Below are 19,940 nucleotides of genomic sequence, written 5' to 3'. Positions count from 1 at the left end.
CTGGGAATGTAAGTTGTGAAGAGGATGCAAGGAGGCTTCAAGGGGATATAGACAGGCTAAGTGAGTGTGCAAGAACATGGCAAATGGAATATAATGTGGAGAAATGTGAAGTTATCCACTTTGGTAGGAAAAATAGAAAAGGAGAGTATTTTTTAAATGGTGAGAGATTGGGAAATGTTGGTGCTCAGAGGGACCTGGGTGTCCTTGTACACGGATCACTTAAAGTTAATATGCAGGTACAGCAAGCAATTGGGAAAGCAAATGGTATAATAACAGAAAATGTTGGAAATACTTAGCCGGTCAGGCAGCATCTGTAGAGAGAGAAACAGAGTTAACATTTCAGGTCGATGATCCTTCGTCAGAACTGGAAAAAGTTGGAGATGTAACAGATTTTTAAGCAAGTGTAGGGGCAGAGAGAGGGGAGGAAAGAACAAAAGGGAAGGTCTGTGATAGGATGGAAGGCAGGAGAGATTAAGAGACAAAAGGGATGATGGTGCAAGACAAAAGGAGATGGTAATGGGCAAATAGTATGTTGGCCTTTATTACAAGAGGATTTGAGTATAAGAGTAAAGACGTCTTACTGCAATTATATAGGGCCCTGGTGAGACCACACCTGGAGTATTGTGTACAGTTTTGGTCTCCTTACCTAAGGAAGGATATATTTGCCATAGAAGGAGTGCAACGAAGGTTCACCAGGCCGGTTCCTGTGATGGGGGGATTGTCCTATGAGGAGAGATTGAGTGACTAGGCCTAAATTCTCTGGAGTTTAGAAGAATGAGGTGATCTCATTGAAACATACAAAATTCTTACAGGGCTTGACAGTGTAGATGCAGGGAGGATGTTTCACCTGACTGAGGGGTCTAGAACCAGGTGTCACAGTCTCAGAATAAGGGGTCGGTCATTTAGGACTGAGATGAGGAGAAATTTCTTCACTCAGAGGGTGATGAATCTTTGGAATTCTCTATATCAGAGGGCTGTGGAGGGTCAGTCGTTGAGTATATTCAAGACAGAGATCAATAGATTTTTGAATGTTAAGGGAATCAAGGGATATGGGGATAGGGCCGGTGAATGGAGTTGAGGTAGAAGATCAGCCATGATCTTATTGAACGGTGGAGCAGGTTCGTAGGACCAAATGGCCTACTCCTGCTCCAATTTCTTACGTTCCTATATGCCCAAATCTCCTCATTCTTTTTCAACCGTCCATCAAACCGTCTGCCTGAATGAATCTGCACCCATAAAACTGGTCACGCTCCCCCAGTCTCAAATGCAAGTACCTCAAATTGCGCTTCACATTGCGACCAGGTTTTCAGGCACTGCAGGAAAGTCATTCGACTGGTGTTTTATTGCCATTTTTTTAATCCTCACTGAGACTTGCTCTGTAGTTTCCGTTTCTTTTAATGCATTTTTATGACACATCAACAACAACTTGAATTTATATAGGACTTTAACGTAGTAAAATCTCCAAAGGCGCTTCACAGGAGCGTTATCAAACAAAATTTGATACTGAGCCACCTAAGAAGATATTAGGGCAGATGACCAAAACCTTAGTCAAAGAGCTAGGTTTTAAGGAGGGTCATAAAGGAGGAGAGAGACGTAGAGAGGCGAAGAGGTTTAGGGTGGGAATTCCAGAGCTTAGGGCTTCGGCAGGTGAAGGCACGGCCACCGATGGCGGAACCATTAAAATCGGGGATGGGCAAGAGGCCAGAATTAGAGGAGCGCAGATATCTCGGAGGGATATTGGGCTGGAGGAGGTTACAGAGATAGGGTGGGTCGAGAACATGGAGGGATTTGAAAACAAGGATGAGAATTTTAAAATCGAGGCATTGCTTGACCAGGAGCCAATGTAGGTCAGTGAGCACAGGGATGGTGGGTGAACGGGACTTCGTGCGAGTTAGGATACGGGCAGCCGAGTTTTGGATAAGCTTAAGTTTATGGAGGGTGGAAGATGGGAGACCGACCAGAAGTGCGTTGGAATAATCAAGTCAGAGGTAACAAAGGCATGGATAAGAGTTTCAGCAGCAGATGAGCTGCAGCGGGGTGGAGTGGGGTGATGTTATGGAGGTGGATATACGCGGTCTTCGTGATGGCGCGGATATGTGGTTCGAAGCTCATCTCGGGGTAAAATACAACACCAAGGTTGCGAACAGTCTGGTTCAGCCTCAGACAGTTGCCAGGGAGAGGGATGGAGTCGGCGGCTAGGGAATGGAGTTGATGGCGGTGACTGAAGACAATGGCTTCGGTCTTCCAATATTTAGTTGGAGGAAATTTCTGCTCAACCAGTACTGGATGTCGGACAAGCAGTCTGATAATTTAGAGACAGTGGAAGGGTTGAGAGAGGTGGTGGTGAGGTAGAGCTGGGTGCCGTGAGTGTACCTGTGGAACCTGGTGTTGTGATTTCGGATGATGTCGCCGAGGGGCAGAATGTAGATGAAAAATAGGAGGGGGCCAAGGATAGATCCTTGGGGGGCATCAAAGGTAATGGTGCACGAGCAGGAAGAGAAGCCATTGCAGGTGATTCTCTGGCTATGACTGGATAGATAATGGAACCAGGTGAGTGCAGTCCCACCCAGCTGGACGATGGAGGAGAGGCATTGGAGGAGGATGGTGTGGGCAACCGTGTATAAGTCACATTAAAAATTCAAAAGCTTCCCCGATTAAGGCCATCTCTGACCATTTCCTTGTATCACTCTTCACCCACATCCCCCTTCCACCCACCACTTCCCAACCCTACTTCCTTCTGTGTCCGCCCCTGGAAAATACTCTCTCCCAACTCTCTTACAACTGCACTTATGAAATCCCAACTGTCCAGCCTCTGGCCCTCCATTCACCGTGACATTTCTGCAGCTACCGATCTGCTCAACCACACCCTCACCACTATCTTTGATGCCCTAGTCCCTACTAAAACAATTACCCTCTCTCACACTGGCTGTTCCCCCTGGTATGGCTCTCACCTTCGCTCCCTTAAGTCCAAGGGACACAGACTTGAACGGATATGGCAGACAACTGATTTAGCCATTCACCACCAGATCTGGCTGGACCACATAAAGCACTATCGGGCCCTGCTCATGTCTGCCAAAATTGCTCACTATTCCAGAATCATTCTGGAATGCAAAGATAAACCCCGGCTCCTATTCTCTACTGTTAATCATCTTCTGAAACCCCTCTCCCCTGTCTCCTCCACCCTCACCTCCAATAAAAAATGTGAGGAGCTCATGGACTTCTTTGTCTCTAAGATTGAGACCATCCGTTCAGCTGCCTCTGCTACTACCCTTCCTTCCCCTAGCTCACTGGGCCAAACTTCCTCTAAGGTTCCCCCCTGCCCTAGCCCTGAACTCACATCTTTCTCCAGTTTCTCTCCGATGCACATCTTGTCTATAAGACCCACCTCCTGCTCCCTCGAACCTATTCCCACCAAACTGCTGACCACCCAACTTCCTTTTCTGGCTCCCATGTTAGCTGATATTGTTAACGGTTCTCTCTCCTCAGGTACTGTTCCCCTCTCCCTCAAATTTGCTGTCATCACCCCTCTTGAAAAAACAAACCTTGATCCCTCCTTGCAAACTACCGCCCCATCTCCAACCTCCCTTTCCTCTCCAAAGTCCTTGAACATGCTGTTGCCTCCCAAATCCGTGCCCATCTTTCCCGCAATTCCATGTTTGAATCCCTCCAATCAGGTTTCTGTCCTTGCCACAGTACCGAAACGGCTCTCATCAAAGTCACAAATGATATCCTTTGTGGCTGTGACAAAGGTAAACTATCTCTCCTCGTCCTTCTTGACTTGTCTGCAGCCTTTGACACGGTTGACCACTCCATCCTTCAACATCTCTCCACCGTCGTCCAGCTGGGTGGGACTGCACTCGTCTGGTTCCTTTCCTATCTATCTAATCGTAACCAGAAAATTACTTGCAATGGCTTCTCTTCCCGCTTCCGCATCGTTACCTCTGGTGACCCCCAATGATCTATCCTTGGCCCCCTCTTATTTCTCATCTACATGTTGCCCCTTGGCAACATCATCCAAAAACACAGCATCAGTTTCCACAAGTACGCTGACGACACCCAGCTCTACCTCACTACTTCTTCTCTTGACCCCTCCAGGGTGTCTAAATTGTCAGACTGCTTGTCTACAGTTCTGGATGAGCAAATATTTTCTCCAATTAAATATTGGGAAAACTGAAGCCATTGTTTCTGGTCCCCGCCACAAACTCCATTCCCTAGCCACTGACTCCATCCCTCTCCCTAACATTCGTCTGAGGCTAAACCACACTTTACGCAACCTTGGTGTCATATTTGACCCTGAAATGAGTTTCCGACCACATATCCGCAGCATACTTCTGATGTGCCTCAATAATTCCGAGACTCGATGTTAGCGAAACAAAACAAGGCTTTTATTAACTTAGAAGATAACACGCAGTGGAGAGAGGTATCTTCCATCTGGAGATCTGCAGTACTGGATATGAGGCCAGACTGCTTGCTTACATAGGGGCCAGGTATGGGCGGAGCCCTACACACAATGCATTCCATACATTCCAATATACAATACAATGGTGAGGAGAAACCTGAAACCAACCACAGTCACAGGCAGTGATATACAATACAATGGTGAGGAGAAACCTGAAACCGACCACAGTCACAGGCAGTGATGAATGGAATATTTCATCACAACTTCCACCTCCGTAACATCGCCCGTCTCCGCCCTTGCCTCAGCTCATCTGCTGCTGAAACCCTCATCCATGCCTTTGTTACCTCTAGACTTGACTATTCCAACGCACTCCTGGCTGACCTCCACATTCCACCATAAACTTGAGGTCATCCAAAACTCGGCTGCCCGTGTCCTAATTCGCACCAAGTCCCGTTCGCCCATCACCCCTGTGCTTACTGACCTATATTGGCTCCCGGTTAAGCAGCGCGTCGATTTCAAAATTATCATCCTTGTTTTCAAATCCCTCCATGGCCTTACCCCTTCCTATATTTGTAATCTCCTTCAGCCCCACAACACTTTCCCCCCCCCGCCCCCCGAGATATCTGTGCTCCTCTAATTCTGCCCTCTTGAGGATCCCTGATTATAATTGCTCAACCTTTGGTGGCCGTGCCTTCTGTTGCCTAGGCCCTAAGCTCTGGAATTCCCTGCCTAAACATGTCCGCCTCACTACCTCTCTTTCCTCCTTTAAGACGGTCCTTAAAACCTTCCTCTTTGACCAAGCTTTTGGTCACCTGCCCAAATTTATCCTTATGTGGATCGGTGTCAAATTTTCTGTCTTAAAATATGTTTTACTACGTTAAAGGCGCTATATAAATACAAGTTGTTGTTGTTGATTGCAGGTTCCTAAATATGCTGTGCATGAAACATGCTTAAATAAGTTGAAACTTACATTTTCATACTGAAAGAAGAAACGTGTGGGTTCGGCACTTTCCTAGCGGCCCTATTGTTTACGCTGATTTCCGTCCATTTTAAGGTCAGGCACATTCTAATGAGGCGTAACTTGACATCAGCAAAATGGGCTCGACATTGGATGCTTTTTCGGGTCTAACTTCTGGGTGGCCCCCACGGAGGAAACTCCAGGCCCAAATTCGGTACATGGGGCACGTACTTACACAACAACAACTTGCATTTATATGGTGCCTTTAACAAAGTAAAACGTTCCAAGGTGCTTCACAGGTGCATTATCAAACAAAATTTGACACCAAGCCACATAAGGAGATATTAGGACAGATGAGGTAGGTTTTAAGGAGCGTCTTCAAGGAGGAAAGAGAGGTAGAGATGCGGAGAGGTTTAGGGAGGGAATTCCAGAGCTTAGGGCCTAGGCAGCTGAAGGCACGGCCGCCAGTGGTGGAGTGATTAAGAGGCCATAATTGGCGGAACGCAGATATCTCGGAGGTTTGTAGGATGTTACAGAGATAGGGAGGGGTGAGGCTATGGAGGGGTTTGGAAACAAGGACGAGAATTTTAAAACTGAGGCGATACCAGACCGAGACCCAATGTAGGTCAGCGAGCACAGCAGTTGGCATCTCAAAGTTTCAGGGTGCGGGCTAGTAAGCCTGAAACTCTAAAATAAATTATTAGCAAGGCATATTTTTGCAGCTAAATTATCTTGAACTTGGCCCATAGCGTAGTTACCAGGTTTCCCTCTCCATTTTACTTGCTTCTACTTAATGTCATAACCCAATTAGCCATGCTGCCTGTTGCTTCCCACTCTTCAGAAATTTTTTTAAATCCTGGTCTCAATCTGGTACTGTTCCTAATGCAGCAGTAAGCATGGCTCCTGATTCCCTGAAAATGCTGCACCTACATAGAGTGGCACCCTCTGTCCCGAGTACAGCTGTGGTTACCCTATCAGAGATCCACATTGCTGTCAATGATATTCATATTTGACCAACAGAAGAATGGCATGCATCGAGAAATTGCGTGGCGGAGACCTTCTATATAGAAATGGCCACTAAAAAGTGGCAAGAAGCTTAGCAAATCAGTTGGTTTTCCGTAACCCCTTTTGACAAGACTGAGGTACCTGAATATGATGAGGCTGTTCAACAATGGTTTTAGCAGTCAGATGTACTGTGTCCGAAATCTGCCATTATCATCAGGTTGTAGATCAATTAGGAACACTAGAAAAGCACTTTAAGACGTTTCCCCCCCCCCCCCCCTGAGATTTACTCCTAAAAGTAATCGGTACTGCTTAGGGATCCTGAAGTGTGAGCAGGGGTTCTGTTGGAGTTTAACCAGCTAAAACAGTGCAGCTTAACTATAATTGGCTTAGAAACATGACAGGGTAGATTTACAAATTTTCCTGCTCAGTGCAGAAGCGCATATTAGGAATTTGGGTGTGGAGCTACAAGACCTGCAGAATTTTTCATCTATTAAAATTATTTCTTGGTAGGCACTCCTGGCAAAGCTCTGCCATGAGAGTGTAAATTTTACAGGTGTAGATTTCTGAGTAGATCAGTTGAAAGACTTTTAAGCAGCGCTCTGGCAAGGGGTCGGCCATTTAGGACTGAGATGAGAAGTAATTTCTTCACTCAAAGGGCTGTGAATCTTTGGAATTCTCTACCTCAGAGGGCTGTGGATACTCAATCATTGAGAATATTCAAGTCAGAGATCGATAGATTTTTTGATACTAAGGGAATCAAGGAATATGGGAATAGTGTAGGAAGGGGTATTGAGGTAGATCAGCCATGATCTTATTGAACAGCGGAGCAGGTTGAAAGGGCCTACTCCTGCTCCTATTTCTTAAGTTCTTATGCAAGCATGGTGTTAGGCTTCTGTGCATGTCAAAAAAATACTGTATTGTGGCGGTACCACTGGTTGTCCCTTACATTGAGATACATAATTCCCTTTAACTTACCTTTTGGGGCCGTTGCCTTTTTAACTTACCTGTTGGGGCCATTGCCCCTTTAAGATGCGCCCTAGCGCGCTGACGTCACGTCACGTACGACGTGATGTGCGTGCACCGGCACAGCCCGGCCTAGCGTCTTTGGCCTCAACGGCCAGCCGACGGGAGCGACGCAATCTTCCGCTCCCGCGGCAAGCACCGGCACAGCTCGGCCTAGCGTCTTCGGCCTCAACGGCCAGCCAACGGGAGCGACGCAATCTTCCGCTCCCGCGGCAAGCACCGGCACAGCCCGGCCTCCCGACTTCGGCCTCAACGGCCAGCGACGCAACGACGCGCATCACGTGACGCCCTAAGCGCGGGAAACGCGAGCAATGTGATGACATCACAACACAAACGCGATGACGTCATCACGCTCCCCACAGGACTGCGAACTCAGTCCTCGTGGAGTCCCCGCTGGGACAAGACCTACACCACGGTGCTCCTACAGTCAGCCATCTTACCTTCCATTTTACCTGCTGTAATTAGTCTGTTCCTGTAAATAAACAACTTATTTATAGTTCGTCGAAGTCAAACTCTCTTATTTAGTGGTGATCTACACGAACCGCTACAGTATCAATGTGAACTTTCATTTCTTACATCAACTATCCTCGTAACCTTGTTGAATTGTGGAAAGTTTTCCAGTGAGTTGAGTATTTATACTAATTACTAGCCTGGCTGAGGCCACCTAAATTTATTTCACTTACTGCCAAGAGGCAGAAGAGACTTTTATTCTTTCAGTTTGGCTGAATTTCAACACAGGTCCCAGGAGTGAAAGAACAATATTCAAACCAATTGCACCACCCAATCTCCTGCAGAATTGCTCATCTGAAACTCGCTTGGATAAAAGTCAGAAAGGATTGGATCTTTTGGATGTGAAAATCTATGCTTTTATGTTTTGCCAAAATAGTATTTGCACTTCCAGAGAAGCCACCACCTTGTTTATTTTTTCTAGAGTTACAAGAGGTTAAGTCCTCCAATCCATCTACCTTACCATGTGCATTATTATTGATCAGAAAGAACAGTTTATGCTATTAAGCCAGATTTAGTACCCCTGAACGGTTTGGCGGCTTTCTAAAGACACAATACATCCAAATGTGACTGGCTAGAAGATTCTGTGGAAATTAATTGGCTCAGTACCTGCAGAGTACTATTCCTCATCTATATGCTGTTTCTTGGCAACATTATCCATAAGCATGGGATCAGCTTCTATACGTAAGCTGACAATGCCATGGTTTACCACCCCTGCCTCAGCTCATCTGCTGCTGAAACCCTCCTCCATGCCTGTTACCTCTAGATTTGACTATTCCAATGCTCTCCCACCTTCCATAAACTTAAGCTCATCCAAAACTCTTCTGCCCGTATCCTAACTTACACCAAGTCCTGTTCACCCATCACCCGTGTTCCCGGTTGAGCAACGCCTCGATTTTAAAATTCTCATCCTTGTTTTTAAATCCCTCCATGACCTTGCCCCTCCCTATCTCTGTAACCTCCTCCAGCCCTACAACCCTCCGAGATATCTGCACTTTTCCAATTCTGGCCTCTTAATTTTAATGGCTTCACCATTGGCGGCTGTGCCTTCAGCTAATTCCCTCCCTAAACCTCTCCACCTCTCTTTCCTCCTTTAAGAGGCTCCTTAAAACCTACCTCTGCCCTAATATCTCATGTGGCTCAGTGTCAAATTTTGTTTGATAATGCTCCTGTGAAGCACCATGGGACATTTTATTGTGTTAAAGGTGCTATATAAATGCAAGTTGTTGTTGTTGTCATTAGTGTCAAATTTTGTTTGATAACGCTCCTATGAAATGCCATGGGACGTTTCACTATGTTAAAGGTGCTATATAAATGCAAGTTGTTGTTACCTCTGCACTCCCACTCGATTCGACAATTGTTGCTGTATTGTCCAACTATTGTCAACCCCAAGTTATGGGTGCACCAGAACTTCCAGCAACATAATACTGGGCAGACCAAAATCATTCTGTTCGACTCCTGCTGAAACATTTACACTCTAGACCTGATCCCACTCCCTTTTTGAATGCTTGCTCAGGTTCAACCCTACTATGCACAAATTCAGTGTCCCGCTCGACTTCAATCTGAGATTCAAACTTAACATTTAGTCACTTACAATGTAATAGATGAATATAATGCGATGCAAAGAGGCTTCACTGTACCAGGGAAGGCTGGGAAAGAAACTTGCCAGTATTGCTGTGTGTCCTATGTATTCATATGTTATGTACAGATTTTGTATTTTAAATTGAAAGATCTTAAATAAAGGCTTAAATAATATTAGCTTAAGTACTATCTATAAAAATATAGCTTAGTTTTACTGTGACGTACATAGTGGCGATGCTGTATTGCGAGAAAATTCAGAACATGCTTTGTGACTTAAATCAATCCATCTCCCCCCTTCCTCAATAATTGGCTCAATTAATTTTAGTCTTTATGAAACCTTTGCTGGAATATGCATACATTAATACTGCTTTAATTATTGGACTGATATTTAAATGATCACAGAAAGGCAGAGTACAAATTATGGATGGTACAAAAATTCCCTGCCACTCCCATCATCCCCTAACTCACCCTTTATTGTTTTATTTTAGACTACTGACTCAATTTTCCACTGGCTCTATTATAGGAAATTTTTCATCTTTGCATCTGTATTTACAATAGAGGAAGAGGATAGCATGCTGGACATCCCAAGAAAACTAATATTGAATCAGGGACAGGGATGCACCAAAACTGATGTAAGCAAATTAACAGTAATGAAGAAAATAATGGCACTAAAGAGTGACAAATCCCCAGGACCAGATGGTTTTCATCTCAGAGTTTTAAAGGAAGTAGATGAGAACATTGCAGTTGCCCTAACTATGATCTTCCAAAGTTCTCTCGATTCAGGAACCGTTCCTTTAGATTGGAAACTTGCACATATCAGTCACTCTGCTATTTAAGAAAGGTGAGAGGGGGAAATCAGGGAATTATAGACCGGTGAGCCTAACATGTGTTGTCGGGAAATTACTAGAGTCTATAATTTAGGATGGAGTGACTGAACACCATGAAAATTTTCAGCTGATCAGAGAGAACCAACATGGATTTGTAAAGGGTAGGTCATGCCTGGTGAACCTAATTGAATTTTTTGAAAAGGTGACTGAAGTAGTGGACAAGGGAATGTCTATGGATGTTATTTATATGGACTTCCAGAAGGTATTCGATAAAGTCTTTCATAAGAGATTGTTAGCTAGATTTGAAGCTCATGGAACTGAGGGAAAATTATTGACCTGGTTAGGAGAATGGCTGAGTGGTTGGAGACAGAAAGTAGGGCTAATGGGCAGGTACTCTAATTGGCAGGATGTAAGTAGTGGCATCCCACAGGGATCTGTGTTGGGGCCTCAACTATTCACTATATTTATTAACGACTTAGATGACTGGATAGAGAGCCACATATCTAAGTTTGCCGATGACACAAAGGCGGCATTGTAAGCAGTGTAGATAGAAGCACAAAATTACAGAGATATTAATAGATTAAGTTAATGGGCAAAACTGTGGAAAATGAATTTCAATATAGGCAAGTGTGACGTCATCCACTTTGGACCTAAAAAGGATAGATCAAGACTAGAAGCAGTGGAGGTCCAAAGATACTTAGGGGTCCATGTACATAGGTCATTAAAATGTCATGGACAGGTACAAAAAAGAATCAAAAAAGCTAATGGAATGCTGGCCTTTATATTTAGAGGACTAGAATACAAGGGGTTAGAATTCATGCTGCAGCTATACAAAGCCCTGGTTAGACCACACCTGGAGTACTGTGAGCAGTTCTGGGCACCACACCTTAGGACGGATGTATTGTCCTTGGAGGGAGTGCAGCGTAGATTTATTAGAATGATACCTGGCCTCCAAGGGTTAAATTACGAAGAGAGATTACAAAAATTAGGCTTGTATTCCCTGGAATTTAAAAGGTTACAGGGTGATTTAATTGAAGTGTTCAAGATATTAAGGGGCACTGATAGGGTAGATAAAGAGGAACTATTTCCGCTGGTTGGGTAATCTAGGACGAGGGAACATAGGCTAAAAATTAGAGCCAGACTTTTCAGGAGTGAAGTTAGGAAACACTTCTATACGCAAAGGGTGGTAGAAGTTTGGAACTCTCTTCCGCACATGGCAGTTGCTGGTGGGTAACAATTGTTAATTTTAAATCAGAGATTGATAGATTTCTGTTAACCAAAGTGTTAGATCCGTGATTCTGAGAGTATGATGTTTTTCAATAACCACACGGATGCTGTAACTTAACAATAAACAGGTATTTACTGGAGGAGGGTAGTCTCAAGACTGGGGGTACAGAGGCATGCGCAAGGCTTATATACAGGTGTGGTCACTGCCGGTACTACAGTATACAGGAGCTGTAAAAGTAGTTCTGTCTTAAAGGTACATACACTACAATTCCTCCCCTTTTAGATTAGTAGTACCCCTAATATTCAAATAACAATTAACACTTTAACATGTACATTAAACAACAATAGTCCATTTATAGATTCAGTCTTTGGGGCAGCTTCCTGACCCTTTCGGGATAGCGCCTTTCCTGAGGTTCTTGTTCTTGGTGCAGAGGCGATTCTGGCCCCTTTTCATCGGGTAGTTCATCGGGTTCCACTGCTACTGGTTCTGAGGTAGATGCTACCGGTATGTCGGGTTCATCCCCAGGTACTCGAGACATGGGGTTGACTCGTTCCTGTGACGCTAAGATCTGATCGACGTGGCGTCTCACAATGTTCTCCCCGACATCCACTGTGTACATTAATGGCCCCTGCCTTGTGCATATCGTTCCGGGTTGCCATTTCTCTGTTCGATAGTCACGGGCCAAGACTGGTTGTCCTACATTGAAGCTCCTTGTCGGCTTCTCATTGATGTGCTGGAATTGTTTGTCCTCAACATTTCTTTGCACATTTGGTCTGAGCAAGTCCAGACGAGATCTCAACCTTCGGTTAAAGAACATCATGGCCGGGGTCTGGTTGGTAACTGCATGTGTCGCGTTTCGGTAGGCTAATAAGAAATTGTCCACCTTATGCTGTAGTGGAATTTCATCGTCGCACATGGCCTTTATCGCCTTCTTAAAGGTTTGTACGAACCTCTCAGCCAATCCATTTGCGGCTGGATGATACGGGGCGGATGTGTAATGCCTTACCCCATTCCTTCTCATAAATTTTCAAAATTCTTCGGACACAAACTGTTGTCCATTATCAGAGCAAATCTGCTCTGGCAAACCGTTTCTGGCAAATATGGTCCGTAGGACTGCAATCGTTTTCTCTGTAGTGGTTGAGGACATTTTTATCACCTCAGGCCACTTTGAATGAGCATCCACTGCTATTAAGAACATTGAGTCCATGAATGGACCAGCAAAATCAATATGCACCCGTTGCCATGGAGAGGAGGACCACTCCCATGGGTGTAGAGGGGCATGTGGTGGTGCATTTTGGACCTTCTGGCATCCTGAGCAGCTCTTAGTTAGGTCTTCGATTTGTTGATCGATTCCCGGCCACCACACATAAGCCCTAGCAAGGCTTTTCATTTTCACTCCCCCCAGATGACCTTCATGTAGCTCATTTAGCACTCTCTCCCTTAACTTGGGTGGAATCACCACTCTGGATCCACACATCACTGTCCCCTGGCATACTGACAGCTGTTCTCTTCTGGATGAGAATGCTGGCAACAGTGAGTCGCCATGTGTTGGCCATCCCCTCACTGTCAAATCATATACCCAAGACAGCGTCGGATCATTGCGGGTCTCCTTCTGTATATCCGCGTTCGTTACTGGCAATCGTTCAATTATTGAAGAATAAAATATCTCGATAGGGTCCACTGCTGGTGCTTCCTCCACAGTAGGCAGTGGCAGCCGCGATAGCCCATCAGCGTTCCCATGCTGTTTCGTGCCTTTATATTCTATTTCATATTGATTCGCCCCTAGAAACAGGGACCATCTTTGTAACCGTTGTGCAGTCATCACTGGAACCCCCTTCTTAGGATTAAAGATGGAGACAAGTGGTTGGTGGTCAGTCAGCAAGGCGAACTTCTGCCCATGCAGATAGTGGTTGAATTTTTTTACTCCCCATACTAGGCTGAGGGCCTCCCTGTCAATCTGGGCGTAGTTGCGCTCGGCTGAGGTTAGTGACCGAGACGCAAAGGCTTCTGGCCTCTCCAACCCGTCTGGGAATTTGTGCGACAGCACCGCTCCAATACCATAGGGTGATGCATCACATGCCAAACAAATTGGTAGTGCTGGGTTGAAATGGGCCAACACCTCTTTTGATGTGATCAATTCTTTACACTTCTGGAAAGCTCGTCTATGTTCATCATTCCACTTCCATGGTACCCCTGTTTGCAGTAGGGTGTTCAGTGGGTGTAATACCGTGGACAAATTTGGTAAGAACTTGTGGTAGTAGTTTACCAGCCCGAGGAACGACCTCAGTTGTGATACATATTCCGGTGCTGGAGCCTTGACTACTGCCTCAATCTTTTCAGGGGACTTATGTAACCCCTCTTCATCGATGACATGGCCACAATACGAGATCTGTTTCTGGAAAAACTCGCACTTGTGGCGATTAGCTCGTAGCCCATACTCCTTTAATCTGGTGAGCACCTTCTCCAAGTTGGCGAGGTGATCACTGTCATTTTCGCCCGTGACCAGGATGTCGTCCAAATAACACTGGGTCCCTGGAATCCCTTGCAGGACTTGATCCATTGCCCTTTGCCAGATAGCCGGAGTCGATGCTACCCCGAACACCAGCCGGTTGTATTCATAGAGACCTTTATGAGTGTTAATCGTAAGGTATTGTTTCGAAGCTTCTTCTACCTCCATTTGCAAGTACGCCTGGGTTAGATCAATTTTGGTGAAGCGTTTACCTCCAGATAGCGAGGCGAAAATATCCTCAATTCGTGGGAGCGGATATTGTACCGTGTGAAGGTCTGGGTTCACTGTCACCTTAAAATCCCCACAGGTGCGGACCTTCTTTGGTTCCCCAGGCATATTACTCAACGACCTCTTCATTACAGGAATGATGGGTGTAGCCCACTCGCTCCAGTCCACTTTGGACAGTACTCTTGAACGTTCCAACCCTTCCAGCTCAGCTTCGACAGCTGGTCTAATCGCATAAGGCACTGGTCTGGCCTTAAGAAACTTTGGGCTTGCATTTTCCTCTATTTTAATCGTTGCTGTTATGCCTTTTAGTGTTCCGATTCCCTCCTGGAGCACTTCTTTTGCGTCAGTTAGCATTTATGACAGTCGTCCAGGTGTGACGTCGTCATCCTTTTTGGCCTCAACCTTCAGTGCCTGTATGGAATGCCAATCTAATTGTATCTTCCGGATCCATTCATGTCCTAGCAGTGGTGGTCCTCCATCTGGCAATACATACATATCCATTTTAGGTATTTCCTGGCCTTTATATATCACTTTCACCCTTATTTTTCCTTTGGGTTAGACTTTTTGCCCCGTGTACGTCTTCAAGACAATCTCTGTAGCTTTCAAGGGTATATGTGAAAATAGCCGCTTGTAGTCCCTTTGGTTTATGACTGTTTGGGCTGATCCTGTATCCAATTCCATTTTCACTTGGACTCTGTCTATCTTGAGTGTAACCCAGATAGTCTGGTGATCCTCCATTTTGGTTCCCTTATGTAGTTTCAGACAACCCAGCTCCTTGCTTTCGGGGTCTGTGTCACTTTTCTGTTCGTCTGAACTACTGTCCATCACCTGGTGTACCTTTTTGTACTTCTCCTGTGGAGATTTCTTACTGTTGGTTTTCTTCCCAGACCTGCAGACTCTTGCTATGTGTCCTGCTTTTCCACACTGTCTGCACACTTGGTCCTTGAACCAACAATCCTTCTGGTCATGTGTTGTTCTGCCGCAGCGATAGCACTTCCCTGTTCCATAGGACATTTCATTGGTGCCATATTCTTGCGGTCTCCGTTGTATCTCTGCAGCGCCCCTTGCGGCTGCTTCGTGTGATACTGCCATACTGAAAGCCTTGTCCAGCGTAAGATCCTTTTCTGATAGAAGCCGTTTCTGGCTTCCTTCACTTTGTAGCCCACACACAAACTTGTCCCTTAACGTATCTGCTAGTCCCGCTCCAAACTGGCAGTGTTTCGATAGCTTGCGCAGTTCCGTTAGGTACTCAGCATTGCTTTCGTCTTTGTGTTGGTTCCTTTGATGGTACTTAAATCGTTCTGCTATCAGCAGCGGTGTGGGGTTTAAGTGGTCCTGTAGGATTTCTAGTATGCTTTCGAAATTCTTGTTCACCGGCTTCTCTGGGGTTATTAGATTTTGCAGTAACCCATAAGTTTTTGCACCCATGGAATTTAACAAAACCAGTGCTTTCCTAGCATCTGGCACTTCATTCTCCCTGCAGTACACCTCAATACGTTCCACATATGTCGCCCAATCTTCGACTTCATTGTCGAGCGTAGAGATACTGCCTCTTCGGCATCCCTGGGTGTGATTGAACTGTCAAAAATGGCGTCTCCCACACTTCCCCTTCTTCCCCGCTGACACAAAATGGCGTCTCCCGCGCTTTCCTTCCTTCCCGCACTCGCCCTTCTTCTCCGCTGCGGGGTCTAAAAATGGCATCTCCCGCGCTCTTCCTTCTTCTCTGCGGCTCAATGGCGTCTCCCGCGCTCTCCCTTCTTCTCCCCGCGGACACTGTTCAGCCCTTGAGCCCTGGCTGTGCTCTGCGCGTTCTTTTTCTTTCTTTTTTTTTTGACGCCGCTCGGTCCTGAACCCGGCTGTTGCTCTACCCTCTCTCTCTCCGCTTTGTTTTTTTTTCTCTCTCGACGCCGCTCGGTTTTCAACCCCCGGCTGCGCCCTGTGCGCTTCACCCTGTCTTACCCCGTCGACGCTGCTCGGCTTTCTCTCCGCCGTCGGTCGGCTCCAGCCGCCGCTGTTCGGGAAGGGTCTGCGCTGGACCTGTCGTCAGTCTCTTGTTTATCGTTGTGGCTGGGGAACCAAGCCCGGATCTCCACAGCCTCCACTGCGATGTTCACTCTCTGCTGGACGACTGGGCGGTTGCTCGTGGTCGATGCCCGTGTTCCTGGCCTCGACCTTCTTACACCGCCCTCCCAGAGCGAATCCTCAAAGGGAAATGCAGAGTTGCAGGTAGATTCGAATCGACACTCGTAGCCACTGTTAGATCCGTGATTCTGAGAGTATGATGTTTTTCAATAACGACACGGATGCTGTAACTTAACAATAAACAGGTATTTACTGGAGGAGGGTAGTCTCAAGACTGGGGGTACAGAGGCATGCGCAAGGCTTATATACAGGTGTGGTCACTGCCGGTACTACAGTATACAGGAGCTGTAAAAGTAGTTCTGTCTTAAAGGTACATACACTACACAAAGGTATTAAGGGATATGGGACAAAGGTGGGTATATGGAGTTAGGTCACAGATCAGCCATGATGTCATTGAATGGCAGAACAGTCTGAGGGTCTAAATGGCCTACTACTGTTCCAATGTTCCTATCTTGCTACTAATTTAGATATACCCATTACTAGTTTTAACCTTCCCTAGATCTGACTGTTCTTCTTATAACTGACTTTCTATCTCTCATAGTCAAAGATTAAAAATGATCGTGGCCTTCAAGTCACCACCTAGCAAAATATTATTCAGTCTACTAAAATTCAAATGTCAAACATTAGTAAAATTAGATCCAATGAAATGGAGTCATCATCACCCTTGGCTCTGATTTGCTCAACCTAATTTTACTGATGTTGTGGCCCTCTTTCAGTTGGAGAAAGTGTGTATATTTAATCAGAAGTAAAATACTGCGGATGCTTGAAATCTGAAATAAAAATAGAAAATGCTGGAAACACTCAGCAGATCAGGCAGCACCTGTGGAGAGAGGAACAGAGTTAATGTTTCAGGTCAATGACCCTTCATCAGAACTGCAAGTTAGAGATGTAGCTGTTTTTAAGCAAGTACAGAGACGGGGATGGGGGCGGGGGGGGGGGGGGGAGGAGAGGAAAGAACAAAAGGGAAGGTCCGTGATAGGGTGGAAAGGACTGATTAAATTACAAAAGGGATGATGGTGCAATGCAAAAAGTGGGTGGTAATGGGACAAGAAACAAAAGATGGATCTAGAAGAGATGTAAATGGCAACAGCAGAATCATCAGCTGCTGTCTGAAAAAATAACAGTAGTGATTATGATCTGAAGTTAACGTTGAGTCCGGCAGGTTGTGTAGTGCCTAATTGAAAGATGAGGTGATGTTCCTTGAGCTTTCGTTGAGCTTCATTAGAACCATGTACTGTAGTAGGCCGAGGTCAGAGCGGAGTGGAATGGAGAATTAAAATGGCAAGCGACCGGAAGCTGAAGGTCGCGCTTGCGGACTGAACGGAAGTGTTCCACAAAGCAATCACCCAATCTGTGTTTGGTCTCCCCAATGTAGAGGAAACCGCATCTTGAGCAGCAAATACAGTATACTAAATTGAAAGAAGTACCTGGAAGGAGTGTTAGGTGCCCTGGACGGTGGGGAGGGAGGAGGTGACAGGGCAGATATTGCATCTCCTGCACTTGCACGGGAAGGTGCCATGGGAAGGGGAGCCGGTGTTGGGGGTGATGGAAGAGTGGACCATGGTGTCACAGAGGGAATGGACCCTTTGGAATGCTGAAAGATGGGGAAGATGTGTTTGGTGGTGGCATTGTGCTGGAGGTGGTGGAAATGGTGGAGGATGATTCGTTGAATGTGTAAAGGCTGGTGGGGTGGAAGGTGAGGACAAGGGGAACCCTACCATGGTTCTAGGAAGGAGAAGGTGTGAGAGCAGAAATACGGGAAATGGGACGGATACAGTCGAGGACCCCGTCAACCACAATGGCGAGGAATCCTTGGTTGAGGACAAAGGAACACATCGGAACCACTGGTATGGAAGGTGGTATCGTCAGAATAGATGCGACGTAGAAACTGGGAAAATGGAATAGAGTCCTTACAGGAAGCGGGGTGAGAAGAAGTGTAATCTAGGTAGCTGTGGGAGTCAATGGGCTTATAGTAGATATTGGTGGACAGCCTATCCCCAGGATATTTAATGATTATTTCTCACTGCTTATCTACTGTCTGCAGCTATATATCATTTTATTGTAATTCAGAATAAAAGAATTAAAAGAAATGCCATATAAGCTAAACAAAATACTGTAGAATATGTGCAAGGAGGCGAATGGAGAAACCTGTAAGGGAAATTTAAAAACAATTGCTGTTTACTATGTTATATATAAAAATAACATTACCGGATGATAACTTAGCTCCTCAGTGAACAGACCCTAACATTACCAGACAATAATTTGACTCCTCGGTGAACAGACCCTAACATTACTGGATGATAACTTGGTTCCTCAGTAACCAAAGAGAAAGACTTGCAGTTATATAGTGCCTTTCACGACTAGCAGATGTCCCAAAGCACTTTGCAGCCAATGAAGTACTTTTGAAGTGTAGTCACTGTTGTAATGTAGGAAACACAGCAGGCAATTTGTGCCACAAGCAGCAATGTGATAATGATCAGATAATCTGTTTGTGATGTTGATTGAAGGATAAATATTGGCCAGGACACTGGGGATAACTCTTCGACCTAGTGCCATGGGATATTTTACGTCCCCGAGAGGGCAGAGGGGGCCTCGATTTAACGCCTCATCCAAAAGACGGCCCCTCCGACCATGCAGCACTCCATCAGTGCCGCACTGGAGTGTCAGCCCAGATTTCTGCGCTCAGGTCTCTGGAGTTGGACTGGAACCCACAACCTTCTGACTCGAGAGGCGAGTGTGCAACCCACTGAGCCATGGCTGACAATACATAAGAATAACATTACCAGACAATAACATGGCTCCTCAGTCACCAGACCCTAACATTAGCAGACAATAACATGGCTCCTCAGTGACCAGACCCTAACATTAGCAGACAATAACATGGCTCCTCAGTGACCAGACCCTAACATTAGCAGACAATAACATGGCTCCTCAGTGACCAGACCCTAACATTAGCAGACAATAACATGGCTCCTCAGTGACCAGACCCTAACATTACCAGACAATAACATGGCTCCTCAGTGACCAGTCTCTAACATTATCAGACAATAACATGGCTCCTTTCAGTGACCAGACAATAACATGGCTCCTTTCAGTGACCAGACAATAACATGGCTCCTTTCAGTGACCAGACAATAACATGGCTCCTCTCAGTGACCAGACAATAACATGGCTCCTCTCAGTGACCAGACAATAACATGGCTCCTCAGTGACCAGACAATAACATGGCTCCTTTCAGTGACCAGACAATAACATGGCTCCTCTCAGTGACCAGACAATAACATGGCTCCTCTCAGTGACCAGACAATAACATGGCTTCTCAGTGACCAGACAGTAACATGGCTCCTTTCAGTGACCAGACAATAACATGGCTCCTTTCAGTGACCAGACAATAACATGGCTCTTCTCAGTGACCAGACAATAACATGGCTCCTCAGTGACCAGACAATAACACGGCTCCTTTCAGTGACCAGACAATAACATGGCTCCTCAGTGACCAGACAGTAACATGGCTCCTTTCAGTGACCAGACAA

This window comes from Somniosus microcephalus, chromosome 5 (assembly GCF_052327205.1).
Source record: "Somniosus microcephalus isolate GS21.2 chromosome 5, FLI_Smic_1.0, whole genome shotgun sequence".
NCBI classification, from domain to species: domain Eukaryota; kingdom Metazoa; phylum Chordata; class Chondrichthyes; order Squaliformes; family Somniosidae; genus Somniosus; species Somniosus microcephalus.
Note: the sequence above shows the minus strand (reverse complement) of the source record.